General features: G+C 47.9%; 1 protein-coding gene across 2 annotated transcripts in view; it reads right to left on the reverse strand.

The window, feature by feature from the left end:
• CREM (cAMP responsive element modulator) overlaps positions 1-11,766 on the reverse strand; it is a 59,294-nt gene extending 47,528 nt beyond the window's left edge. The window contains exon 1 of one of the 2 annotated variants that reach the window (XM_083188815.1): positions 11,748-11,766. The gene's annotated coding sequence lies outside the window, so the exon portion shown is untranslated. Of the gene's footprint in view, positions 1-11,262; positions 11,706-11,747 lie in introns of those variants that run through there. The other variant, XM_083188814.1, reaches the window with a different exon arrangement.
• Between the last annotated feature and the right edge of the window lie 200 nt (positions 11,767-11,966).

Below are 11,966 nucleotides of genomic sequence, written 5' to 3' on the forward strand. Positions count from 1 at the left end.
AAAGGCTCCACAAGTGTTTCGCAGCACCGTACAAAGGAACAGTACAGGGAGACAAAACTTACAGTAAATAACAGAAATAGATTACTGGTAAAATTAATGCCCCAGTTCAATACACATTACAGCTTAAAAGTAGGTAGTGAGGACTTGATATGTACTACTAGGGGCTGGTAGTCAAAGATGGACACTGATTGTTTGAGTATAGTAGAGCTGTGAGTGAAATGTGAAGAGGGCTTAGACGACAGGCGGGAAGAGGGCCCTGCTCTGAAGAGCTTACAATTTAGTAGGAAGGGGCAACATACAGATTACATGAGGTGCAAGCAGTTGGGAGGAGGGTTAATGGCAGGATGTAGGCAGTCAGAGGCGGTCAGTGCGTGTGGAAGGGGTCAGAGAACAAGCCTCAGGACTAAGTTATGCAGTGGAAGGGTACGCTTTGATGAATAGGTGCGTCTTCAGTGCCCGTTTAAAGCTTTGCAAGGTCGGGGAGAGTCTAGTGGAGCGAGGGAGTGCAGCACGGGCAAAGTCCTGAACTTTAGCATGAGAAGCAGTGATCAGGGTGGCGGAGAGTCGACAATCGCCGGTTGTTCGAAGAGGTCGGGAGGGAAAATGTAAATATAATATAATGTAAGTATATTCCATTAGTTCCCTATGCATATGTAATCAAGCATGAAAAGGGCTCATAAAAACTAAAATTAAATAGGCATTTGTTCTATATTGCTTTAAGCAAGGTGAAAGCTAAAACAGTATAAACATCAGTGACCTTTATAGTAAATGCATTATCTGTAGACACTCCAGGGCTGAATGTACCAAATATAGAACATCCTGCTACATATCCATGTAGTGCAACACTGGGTGCCGAAGGCATATTTACCAGAGAGATCAATAATTCCCTATAACAGCTGTACAAAGCTCAGCTGTGCATTAAAGCTGCTACAAACAGCACATGACAAACTACTTCATCCCAATGTACATGGCTTAACCCATGTTGATGTATGGGAGCAAATGACAATCAACCATGTGAAAAAAAACCAGGGAAATTGACAAAAATGGTCGTTCCGACAAATTAGTTAAATCAGATTGATTGAAACAACTTGTCTGAACATCTGTTTTCTGGTGTTTGGAAGCAGCCATGAGATTGTCATTTGCCCCGTTGCATTACTACATACTTGCCTACCCTCCTGGAAAGTTCAGGAGACTCCCATTACATGGGTCCCCCTCCTGGAAGGGTGGGCAACCCTCCCACATCCCAGCATTCTATCCGGGCATTCTCCTACCCAGCCGGTTAAATACCAGCATTAGTGGGTGAACGCAGAGGGGGCAGGGTTAATCTTGTCATTTTAGCCCCACCCCTCTACATACACCTGCAAATAGAGACATGTCTAAAGGCCGCCATACACTATGCGATTTGGCCCCGATTTCACCCGATCCAGATGGATCGGGCAGTGAAATCGGACCAAAGGACCAAATCTGAGGACGCCGGCGAGGGAGGGGGGGCGGGAGACGCCGCGAGGGAGGGGGGCGGCAGGGGGAGCCGGAGCAGGGAGCTGTCATGCTCCGTCTGGGTAGGGGGGGGACACGCCGCTAGTAGTGCGGACGCTGCGGGGGACACAGGCGGCAGTGACATAGAGCCGGGCGGGGGGAGCCGGGAAGTGTCAGCACTAAAAATAAAAAAAAGCCCATACAATGAATGGGCAGCTTGTGATTGGCTGAGCGCTCTCTCAGCCTGTCAGCAATTGGCTGAGAGAGCGCTCAGCCAATTACAGGCTGCCCATTCATTGTATTTTTTTTTTTTTGTACTGACAGCTCCCGGCTCCCCCGCCCGGCTCTATGTTACTGCCGCCTGTGTCCCCTGCAGCGTCCGCACTACTAGCAGCGTGCGTCTGTCCCCCCAGCCGCCTTGCAGCATCCCCTGCCTGCCACCTCGATGTCCCCGGCCCCCCTGCTCGCTCCACATTGCAGCTCCCCGGGAGTTGCAAATGATACATCGCATGCGATGTATCATTTGCAAAACTTGGCACATCAAGTGCCAAATCGTGTGTCCCCCTCCCGGGGAGCTGCAGGGGGAAATCAGGTCCGACTTGTCCTTAGGACAAGTCGGACTAATGTATGGGGGCCTTAAGGGTGTATGATGACGTTAGGCACTGGCCCCTGCCCCCAGAAGCACTGAAATTCTCCTCTCCGGGCTTCTCCATTCCCACTGGGTGATTTTGAGCTGAAAACAGCTTAGTGTTACCGTTTAAACTGCTTTCAAAGCAAACGCTGCCCAGTGTGTATGGACGGGCGATGAGCACTGATGCGCGCTTACGCATCATCCCCAGCGGCCACCATTCGTCTTCTGGTGTTACCAGCAGACTGAACAGCTTTCTATAACTTCCTGCTATATAAAGCCATTCACAGCAGCAAAAATCACTGGGCAAGGGGAAAAAATACTCAGTGTGTATAAACTGAGTGATTTTCAGCCCAGCGATTTCAGTGATCATCGCTGTGCATACACACGTGCAAAACTCCAAGTGTGTATGCACTTTAATTCAAATTATTTGAACTGCCAAAACTAATGGTGATCACACACTGGCCTTTATTCAGATCTGATTGCAGTACAAATTTGTTTGGAAAATGGGCAAAACCATGTGCACTACAGGTGGGGCAGATGTAACATGTGCAGAGAGAGTGAGATTTGGGTGTTTTATTGTTTCTGCGCAGGGTAAATACTGGCTGCATTATTTTTACACTGCAATTTAGATTTCAGTTTCAACACACCCCACCCAAATGTAACTCTCTCTGCACATGTTACATCTGCCCCACCTGCAGTGCACATGGTTTTGCCCATTTTCCAAACAAATTTGTACTGCAATCAGATCTAAATAAGTGTGAGATTCTTGGATGCTTTTTAAACTTTTGGTACTTGTTTCCTAGCACGGCGCCCGTCGGGTCCCATCGCATACCTTAACTTAAGGTATGCTATGGGACCCGACCGACCCGATTTTCAGGCTTTATAGAGGTTTTTAATACACTTTAAAAATCGGTCGTATCGCATGCCATTATAATGGCATGCGATGCGACGCGAGTGACCCGATTTTTACTTTGGACCCAATGTAAAAATGGACCCTGAGACCCGATTTTACATTGGACCCAATGTTAAATGCCCCCCAGACCCGATTTTTCATTGTAAACCCACCCTCATGGTTAATTATGTGAAATGCCCCCCCCCCCCCCATTGTTAACGCAACACCATGATCAACGTCAACCCGAAGCGTGGCGGCGTTACGCGTCCTCCACTATCCACGTCGGCGTGGCGTTGATTTTATATAGTGTGGCGAGCGCAGCGAGCCATCGAGCCCCGCGGGGGAACATGTAATAGGTCTGAAGTAATGCGCTGCGCTCGCCATGCTTCGCGCTCGCCACACTATATAAAATCAACTCCACGCCGACGTGGATAGTGGGGGTATGAAAAGGTCGGAGGACGCATACCGCTGCGCTCGCCAAGCTTCGGGTTGACGGTGATCGTGGCGTGGCGTTAACAATGGGGGGCCATTTCACATAGTAATCACCCATCAGGGTGGGTATACAATGAAAAATTATGTCTAGGGAGCATTTAACATTGGGGCCAATGTAAAATCTGGTCTCAGGGACCAATTAATATTAGTTCCAATGTAAAAATCAGGTCGGTCGCGTCGCATGCGATGCGACCCGATTTTTGCGAACCGATTTCATACAATTCAAATCGATGGCGCCCTGCTAGGAAACAAGTACCAAACTTTTTTAGCACAGTGGGTTTTTTGACTTGTGATGCACAAACCAAAAAACTATGCGCAGGCAGTACTTTTTGTACTAGACTGCATTGCATCTAGTTTAAATTGCATGCTGTTGTATCGTATAGCAAGCGATTTGAACTAGATGTGATTTAGATCAGCGGTTCTCAAACTGTCGTTCCTGACCCAAAAGTGGGTCCCGACTCCATGTTGCTTAACTTTTCTAATCTCAGACAATTCACATGAAAAAATCTGTTGAATTGTCTGTTATGTTAGACTCCTCCCATCATTTTGTGCCTCCACAATGCTGCCGTGTATGTGCTGTCTGATGACTACACATGTGATGTGATGACCTTCTGCAGTAACTTGCTGGGGTCCTGTAACTATTTTTATAGTCTAATGGGGTCCCAGAGCAAAATAGTTTGAGAACCCCTGATCTAGTACAAAAAGGCACATGGCACACATCGCACCGTGTAAGGGCACCTTAAAGCTGTGTACACAGTGGGATATTGGCTATGACCGATGTTGACTAAGGGATTTCCAGATACAATCTTAATTATCTTCACTTGAAATTTTGACTATGAGCTATTTGGCCTATGGCCAAATACATAACAAGTGACAATCAAAATGGCATTGCCTGCACAGTCTATTTTTCCCATGAGATACCGACCTCAGGGGGCCATGCATTGGTATCGTAAGCAGGGGAAACACTGAGATTTTGACTAGATAGTCAAAATTGTAAGCCAAAATTGCACCGTGTGTACACACCATTATTTATTAAGTATGATCCCCAAAAATGTACAGAATACACAGGAACAGGGCTCCTTACGCGAGACACAAATACAAGAATGGGGTCGATTTTATGCCTGGAGCAAATGTCACTACAGAGTTTTTTTAATTAATTTGCCACATAATCTCTTCCCATGTCATGTGTACATTCTCTCTCCATTGCTTGTAATTCGAATTGTACCACGTTTCTTTTTGCTCCCGCATCGAGTTTATATCACAAGCCCCAAAAAATTATGTGCCGGAAGTACTTTTTGTACTAGATCACATCTAATTCAAATTGCACGCTGTTGTATTGTATCGCATGCATTTGAACTAGATGCGATGTGATCTAGTACAAGACAAGGTCCATACACACTGGGTGACTATGCCCAGTGTGTATGGATAGCGATGATCCCATTCATCGCCAGGGGGAAAGCCGCTCAGTGCATACACACTGAGCGGCTTTCCCCCGGCCCGGCGCCGACGGAGGGGGTAGGACGGCGTTGCATAATGGAGCGCTATGCAAAGCCATCCTGAAAGACGCTTATCTGCTGGTATAACCAGCAGATTAACTGCTTTCCGAGCGATGTTGCGGGAGCACACAGCAGCACTCACCGCCGGGCCATATACACTGAGCGGCTTTGAGCTGAAAGCCGCTCAAACCTGCTGTTTTGAGCGACTTTCAGCTCAAAGTCGCCCAGTGTGTATGGTCCTTTACAGTGTGTGGGCACCTATACACTAATGCAAATCATCACAGTAGTGTACGGCCACTTTTATGGTTAGTTCTGCCTTTTGGGCTCATCAATTTATAAAAAAAAAAAAAAGTTAAGGACCATACACACTAGAAGATTTTCATTTCAAAAGACTTTGGCAAAAACTGTGATAGATATATCTTTCACCAAAGTAGTGCGTACACACTGAGCTATTTTCCCCAAAGAGAAAGAGATTTTCAGGAGGCAAAAGACTTTGCTGAAAATCTTTCATTATAAATGGGCTGGGTTTGAATTCCAAGAGTTACATATATACATTGGTGGCAGTGGGCATATAAATATATGAACATTGGTGGGCAGAGTTGGCACTAATTTACACATTGCTGGCACAGACAAGCAATGTATACGTTACCACCAACACTGCTCACCAATGTTTATATTTTTATATGCCCACTGCCACCAATGTATATTTATTTATATGCAAACTGCCCACCTATGTATTTATTTAAATGGCATGCGCATACTAGAATCCCCCCCACCCCCCCCCATGTCAAAGGAAAAGGGCGGTAAAGAGGGGATGACGCCGATTGCCCATCCACAGGGCTGGAAAATCCATTAGTGTGTATGGGCCTTTACTCTTTTTTGGAGTTTCCAGAATACAAGAATTGTTGAAACAGTTTGTGGATATGACACAATAAACATTTACATTATGAATTTTGTCATCTGCTAAACCAAATGATATGAACAAATATACATATATATATACACATACATACACACACCAAAAAAGGCAAAAGGTTTAATGAGTTTTATAGGTTTCCTTTTTTTTTTTCGGTACTTGTATACTATCACAGCGCCCATCGCATCGCAGACCATATCGCATGCGATGCGATATCGGCCGATGTTCTACAATGGCATACAATTTAAAAATTGTATGCCATTGTATATGGCATACAATGCGATGGGATGCGATTATAAATTGTATAATCACCGTAATGGGTGCTTACAATGCTTAAATGCACTCCCACGCCACTCCCCAAGTATAAACGTGAAAACTAAGCATGGCGAGCGCAGCGAGCCTGCGAGGGGTGGCAGTACGTGTCCTACGACCTTTTCATACCCCCACTATACACGTCAGTGTGGAGTTGATTTTATAAAATCAACTCCACGCCGAAGTGGATAGTGGGGGTATGAAAAGGTCGTAGGATGCGTACCGCCGCCGCTCGTCACGCTTCGGGGTCACGTTTATACATGGGGGGTGGCGTGGCGGTGCTTATACAATTTAATATCGTATATGCGTTACAATCGCATCGCATCGTATGCCATCGGGTGTATGGCATGCAATGCGATTAAAAAAATCGGGCGACTAATTATCGGGGTGCCGTGCTAGTACACAAGTACCTTGTTTTCTTTTCAGATGTTACAGCTATTTATACAACTGCCCAATTCTACTATGCATAGCCCTGGCACACAGATCCAGCCTCACCCTAGTGCTTTCATACTGGCTGGAAAATTACAGACTGAAGCTCAATTTTGCTGATAATCAATGAACTAGATTGAAAAGGATGGGAACCGAGGATGATAGATATGAAATATAAAGAGGAGCATCTATGAAATGATCAGCGTTCTTGGAATAAACCTACAAATACTTTATATGAGACCAGTGGCCTAATACCAGTGTAATGTTCTGTATTTATAATTTTACAATGATGGTAAACTCTAGGAAACACAGGTTTAGATAATTAACTTCAGAGCCGGCCCTAGGCATAGGCAAATGCTTAAGGCATTTAGAATGCCTATGGGCATGCATCCCAAGAATAGGGCCATCTCAGAGGTACAGTGTGGCGTAGCATGAATAAGGGACACTATCATGTGATGTAATGTGAATAAGGTTGTACTACTGTTGCGATATAATTTGATTTGGTACTATTGTGAGGTCACACCCCTTCCCAGCATGACCACACCTCTTATGTCTCTAATTAAAATATTGGGATAGAGAACAGAGCTCCAAAATGTCTAGTTACAGCTCTGCGGATGAGGATTGCTATGGGTGAGGAGTGACAGATGTTGCTGGCTGCTGCAGTAATCTGTGCTGTACTTCAAGAGGGGTGCTGGGTCATGGGCAGAATGGTTGATAGTGCTAGGGGCACCAGCTAAAATCTTGCCTAGGATTAAATTATTTATCTTGCCTTCTATTAAATTGGTTAGGGCCAGCTCTGATTAACGTGTGAATTACCCAGTGCTGAATACCAATTACCTGATATGGGCAAGCTGTGGCTGTTGGAGGACTAGGACTACAAGCAGCACTCTAAGGCCGGTTTCACACACTCCGGCTCCTGCCGGACGGCTAAAACCCGTACGGCCAGGGAGCCGTGCAGCATACACTAGTTTATCATGGAGGAGATGGCCACTGCCCGGCAGCCGTCCCTTCCAGTGGTGGGATCCGGCTGCAGCCGTGCGGCCGGGCCGTGGCCGTCCCGTGTGAATGGACACAATAGTGTCCATTCACAACTAATGTGTGCGGCACGGCTCCCTGGCCGTGCGGGATTTCACCGTCCGGCAGGAGCCGGAGTGTGTGAAACCAGCCTTAAGGTGCCCATACACTAGTCCGCAAATTGGATGTGTTTGATGTCCCCCTCAGGTCCAATGCGCGGTTCAGTGCAGATGGGACCTGAGTTGGAGGTCGGACCTAATGCCTCCTTACCAGCAGCAGGGAACGTGGTCTCATGCGATATATAGCATGTGAAAGGACTGCATGCTCGAGAAGGTCCCTGGCAGTTTTTTTTTTGTTGGGGGGGGGTCGTCGGATGGCCATACGCTGCGATACATCCCATCTTCCCTAGGGGGTGGCAACCGTGATTTGCAACTACTGCGGTGTGAAGAACGGTGGATGCCAAAATGAGGTACTTTATCTCCCAACAGCCTGAATGAGCAAACTGGTATTTCTGTGCTCATTAATTGATTCATTCTTGGTATGTAATCCTTTATATGATGCTGTAGGTTTTTAAATTTTGTATTGGTCCAGTTGATATTGCTGGTTATGATGATTGTTTATCTATTGTCATGGTGATGGGTTGCACTGGACACATTCAGTTGACGGCTGTTTGCCAAGCAACGAGTGATATCATCATGCTGTGCTACCTGTTTGGGTGCGTGGTCCCACCGGGATCGGCGTTTGTGGGCAAAAAGGTCCCTGCTTACCAGACAGGAGAGCTCATGATGGCAGGTGAAACAGGAGCCGAAGCAGCCATTAGAAATGGCCCCCAAGACGCTGCCGTTAGCATCCTCCAGAGCAACAGCGCATGTGCCGGGTCTCTCCTTATGCGGCCGCATCTAGGAGGGCACTGTGGAAAACTGGGCCAGCCGAGCCACAGATAAAGAGGAGAAGAGCCGCGTGATGGTCACCCCTGCGCTATACCATAAGCATATTGTACATATTGGGGAAGTAATTACATTTTTATGCATTCCGGCAGTGAGCAGATAGTGCCCAACGGAGCTAATCAATTGTTGCTCTTTTCGTATGCAATCAGCTGCCGGTAGCAAGCTGGAGTGTGCAAAACTTACGCATTTGAGCACTCAAATGGTACTCATTTTTTGATTGGGTGTAGTCACCCACCATAATGATTGCATTATCCACCATCGAAAGAGAATATCGCCCCTCAGTCTCCTGCCACTTTAGATGGGAGATTGGGCGACAATAACAATTGAAGGTACTTGTGTATTTTGGCGGCACCCACGATGAGGATCGCGTCCATCGTGTGTGAAAAATCGGGTCCATCGCGTCGCGTCGTGTGCATTAACATGGCACACGACGCGACCGACGCGATGGACCCGATTTCTCCATAGGCTTCAATGTTAAAATATTTTAACATTGAAATCGTGTCGGTCGCGTCGGTCTTGTGCCATTATAATGGCACAAGATAAGATGGACTTGATAAAGTCCATTTTACATGTAATAAAATGGGAAATGGGCCAATATGGCCCATTTTTCATTGTATATGTCCCCGTCATGTCCAAATATAACTGACCCCCCATTGTGAGCGGCACCCCAGTATTGACGTCAACCTGAAGCGTGGCGAGCGCAGCGAGCCCGCGAGGGGCGGCGGTGCGCGTCCTCCGACCTTTTCATACCCCTACTATCCACGTCGGCGTGGAGTTGAGAATAGAATAGTGTGGCGAGCGCAGCGAGCCACCGAGCCCGAAGCGTGGCGAGCGCAGCGAGCCCCGCGAGGGGACGCGGACACCTGTGAAGCCCGCGTGGGGACGCGGATACCTGTGAAGGTATGCTCGCTGCGCTCGCCACACTATTCTATTCTCAACTCCACGCTGACGTGGATAGTAGGGGTATGAAAAGGTTGTAGGACGCGTACCGCCGCCCCTCGCGGGCTCGCTACGCTTCGGGTTGGCGTCAATACTGGGGTGCCGCTAACAATGGGGGGCATTTTTATTTGGACATGACGGGACCATATACAATGAGAAATGGGCCATATTGGCCCATTTCACATTGTTTTCTATGTTAGATGGACTTTATCAACTACATTTGATCTTGTGCCATTATAATGGCACAAGTCCGACGCGACCGACAGTATTTCAATGTTAAAAATATTTTAACATTGAAGCCTATGGAGAAATCGTGTCGGTCGCGTCGGTCGCGTCGTGTGCCTTAACTTTAAGGCACACGACGCGACGCGATGGACCCGATTTCTCCATCGGGTTCAATGTTAAAAATATTTTAACATTGAAGCCTATGGAGAAATCGCGTCCATCGCGTCGCGTCCTGTGCCTTAAAGTTAAGGCACACAATGCCCACGACGGGCGCCGCCAAAATACACAAGTACCCAATTGAATTCCTCCCATGGAGTGTATAATAGCATATGAGTGTATACATGTGACTACATGCAGAGTGTAGATATGAGCAGGTATTAGAGTACAAATATTGACATATGTAATAAGGGGCATACACACAAGGTGATTTCAGCACATTTTTTGTGATCTGACTAGATCGCTTAGAAAAGGAGCATTGATCTGTGTATAGCCTGCAGAGATGGCGATGTGCAGTCCCACGCATCTTTATCGCCCCGTTCACTAGATCGCGGGGCTTTGCCTATTAAAAATAGGCAAAGCCCCGCTCAACACAAAGCATCATGTGTGCTGAAGCACGTCGCTTAGCTAAATAGCCAGGTCACCCTGTGTGTACAGGGCTATAGCCCAAGATTGCCAGAGGTTTGGGATGCAGGGCGAACTCAGTTTTTTTTTTTTAAATTGGCATTTATTTGCAAGGAATGTTTTTGCACAGGTCGGAGGCAATCACATGCCTTTGGCATCTTTGACTATTACATATGCCCCATGGAGTGTTTATATGATTGTGTATTAGGAGCAGGTATAATGGAGCCCACACACGCACCGATTCCGGCGTGCTTTGTTGTCTTAACTAGCACACATAGCATCGCATCGTATGCCTTGTGCATACGATGTGCATACAATGTGCATGCGATGCGATGCTATGCTAGAAAAAGCTAGTACAAAAAGTATGTGCAGCACATACTTTTTGTACTATACGATGAGGTGCCGCGGGAGCGCGCACCCCATCGTACATCATCGCACCGCCGGCAACGGTGCGTGTGTGGGCTCCTTTACAGTGTACATACAGTATGCGTGTATATATGGAAGTATACTGAGAGGTGCAGGTAAAGCAAATGTAATGGATTATATAGGTGACTGTGAGGTCTATGTACTAAGCATCACAGAGAGAGATAAAGTACCAGCCAATCACCTCCTAAATGTCATATTGCAGGCTGTTTTGTTTGAAAACTGGCAGTTAGGCGCTACATGGCCGGGGCGTTATCTCTCTTCAAGGCCAGTAAAAAAATAGACGCCTGCATCACAGGCAGTGTAGTGCATGAGGCGCAGTAGGTAATCCGATATTTGGAACGCAAGAGCCGGGTGCTGGCGGCGGGACAGAGCAGCTCCCCCTGGCGGAGCAGGGACTAAGTGATGGCGGCCCTGGTCCGCCTCCTGTGCGTATGTGAGGGACTTACCAAGGTTGTCAGCAGCGGTGCTCACGTAGCCGGCTCGTCACAGGCAGCGGGCGGAGAGGACAGGCCTGAGCCCAGGCTGTGCAGTAGGCACGTAACCGGACGCGTCACCCGGAGGGAGGGAAGGCTACGCCCGAGCAGTTATCGTGGGGGGAGGGGAGAGTGGGCGAGGCAGACTTTCGGGCCTAGGCTCCCCCGTCGTCACGTACAGATCGGGTCACGGGTCCGGGCTGTGTATAGTATGTTCCCCACCAGCTGCAGCGAGAGGCTCTCCGTGTCGTGTGCCTTCCTGTCTGGGCCGCGGGCGGACTGAGCTCCGTCACGTAACGGTCGCGTCTGGGGCCCGGTGTGAGTAACGCACGATGATGAGTCATCCCCCGCAGGAGCCGGTACCGCAGCCGCGCGGGGGCATCGTGCGCCTCACACCCGGTATGCGGCCTTCTAGGTGGTTCTGTATGTAGCGCATACACACGCAGGCTGCTACTGACCCATAACACCTGAGCTCATCATCAAGTCAGGCGACGTCTGGGCATTTCATTCTGCCTCTGATGAGGTCGCCATCGGGCCTGTATGGGAAACAGGAGTAGAACGCTACACCAGTGTTTTGCCATGAAAGGGGCTCATTGATCGCTTTTGCAATGTTAACTGAACGCACAATGCTAGCCCAGACTTGCACTGCAGAATGCTATCTCCGTATGAATGTATCA

Source organism: Crinia signifera, chromosome 5, assembly GCF_055691185.1.
Source record: "Crinia signifera chromosome 5, ASM5569118v1, whole genome shotgun sequence".
Taxonomy (NCBI): domain Eukaryota; kingdom Metazoa; phylum Chordata; class Amphibia; order Anura; family Myobatrachidae; genus Crinia; species Crinia signifera.